Source organism: Crocuta crocuta, unplaced genomic scaffold (assembly GCF_008692635.1).
Source record: "Crocuta crocuta isolate KB4526 unplaced genomic scaffold, BGI_CrCroc_1.0 scaffold234, whole genome shotgun sequence".
NCBI classification, from domain to species: domain Eukaryota; kingdom Metazoa; phylum Chordata; class Mammalia; order Carnivora; family Hyaenidae; genus Crocuta; species Crocuta crocuta.
The window spans coordinates 2,517,962-2,519,944 of NW_027529647.1; positions in this window are offsets into that span (position 1 = coordinate 2,517,962).

The following is a 1,983-nucleotide window of genomic DNA, read 5'->3' on the forward strand; positions in this document are numbered from 1 at the left end:
GGGGAGGGGGCTGGAGGGGGCGGCTCAGCCACGCAGCCCGTGGGGGACCACCCAGCAGGGTCCCCGGCCTGTATCCAGGCCCTGACTGCTCCTGGGGCTGTGCCACGTGCTGGGCGGGGGTCTGGCCGCCTGCTCCCTCAGGCCCATCTGGCAGACTGGGCTCTGGATCTGAAGGCTGGTGCCCTGGTGCCCCCCTGGGTCCCCACAGGGAACACTCGGCTCTAGGAGCCAAGCTGGGCCGGTGGTGATGGGGTGTCCCCAAGGCAGTGGTGTGCTGGAGCGGGAAAAAACCCCACCATTTGGACCATGTCTGACTCCGAATCCAAGCTGCTCTGATTTCTGGCCCCGTGGTTCAGGTTCCTCAACCTGTCTGAGACTGAGTTTTTTCACTGGACAGATGTCTGTTTATTCAACTTTGCTGAACCATTGGGGGTTTTGATGAGCCACAGAGGTACTGGACGCAGCCAGGGGCAAACAGACTTGAGTCCCTCCCGCTTTATGTTCAGGAAGGATGCATCCTCTCCGTCTGACCTGAGCTTACCTAAGTGATGAAACTGGCATTCTCCCTTCGCCTCCCCACCCCCAGATCAGGCCAAACTCTTGTCCCAAAGCATCTCTGGGTCTCTGATTGCATCACCATGATGGGTCCAGCCCCCAGAGCTGGCAGGGAGAAATTGAAGCTGTGTGTGTGGGCTGTGGGGAGCCCACTAGGTAATAGGGCCCCTTGAAGTTCAGGGGCTTGGTTAGCAGTTGAGGACCCCTGCAGAGGTAGGGAGTGGGCTCTGGTGCATGGGGAGGGCCTCGTCACAGACGGCTCGGTGTCAGAACCGCTGAGCCTGGCCCACTTACCAGCAGGTCTGGGTAGGGAGACTGAAGTGGGAGCCCAGCTGGGCAGCCTGGCACCAGCTGGGGACGGCGCAGCTGCAGCTGAGAGTGACCAGCCAAGAGAGAGCAGGGATTGCTTCCCCACAACTGTTAGGTCCTTGATGGACGGGGCCAAGCATCCCAGGAAGGGCCGGCGGCGTGCACGGGGCCAGGGGACACAGGACGACGTCTGACCTGAGAGACGTTCTGAGTCCTGAAGGTTCAGATGGGAGGCTCACCCCAGGCCAGGTCCTGCAGCTGGTGGAGGAGGAGGACGCCACGCAGGGGTGTCTGTTTGGGCAGAGCCACACTTGCAGCTAGGCCAGAGGGCCTGGGAGCACCCACCGGAGAGGGTAGGGGGAAGCAGACTCTTCATGCTCTTTACAAGGGGAGGGACGGGAGGAAACCAAAGAAGAGGAGGGAGCAGCAGGAAGACTGGGTGACTGCGGCACCTGAGGTGACTGGCGCCCTCTGCCACAAATGCAGGGAGTGGTGGTGGAGGGGCTGATGAGATCATGGGAGACTTGGGAAGGATTGAGCCAAAGGAGCTGCTGGCCTCTCTCCCTTCACTTTGGCAGCAGCAGGGAGTCTGTGGGTCCCCACAGAGCAGGTGCCACGCCACCTCACCTCAACCTCCCAAGAAAAACACGCCCCTTAACAACAGATCCGTGCACGAACGAGAGAGTTGACGGGGAGCACACATTCTGCTCCAGAGTGAGTGACGTTCAGAATCAGCACCTTCCCAACCACCTTCTCCAACCTCCCTTCTGGTCATCAGCCTCCAGCTCCGCCCGGGATGAGAGTAGCGGCTGCAGTAGATCCTTCTGGGTGCCTAGCTGGCCACAGTGGGGAGAAATGCCCAGGCCCGACACACGGGTTCCACAGAGCCTGAGACAAGCTTCCAGGGAGCCCCTGGCTGACGGCGCTTCAAGACTCCTGGCAGGAGGGAAGAAAGGAAATCAGGGAGCAGCCTCCCCGCCCCCCCCAGCTCTGAGGCAGCCTGTGCAGGCTTTGTCTGCAGCCCAGCCTCCTCCTGAGCAGGGCTAGGGGGCTGCAGAACATCTGGCGGGTTCTGGTGTGGTAGGAAAGAGGCCCCCAGGGCTCAGCCTGCTGTGAATG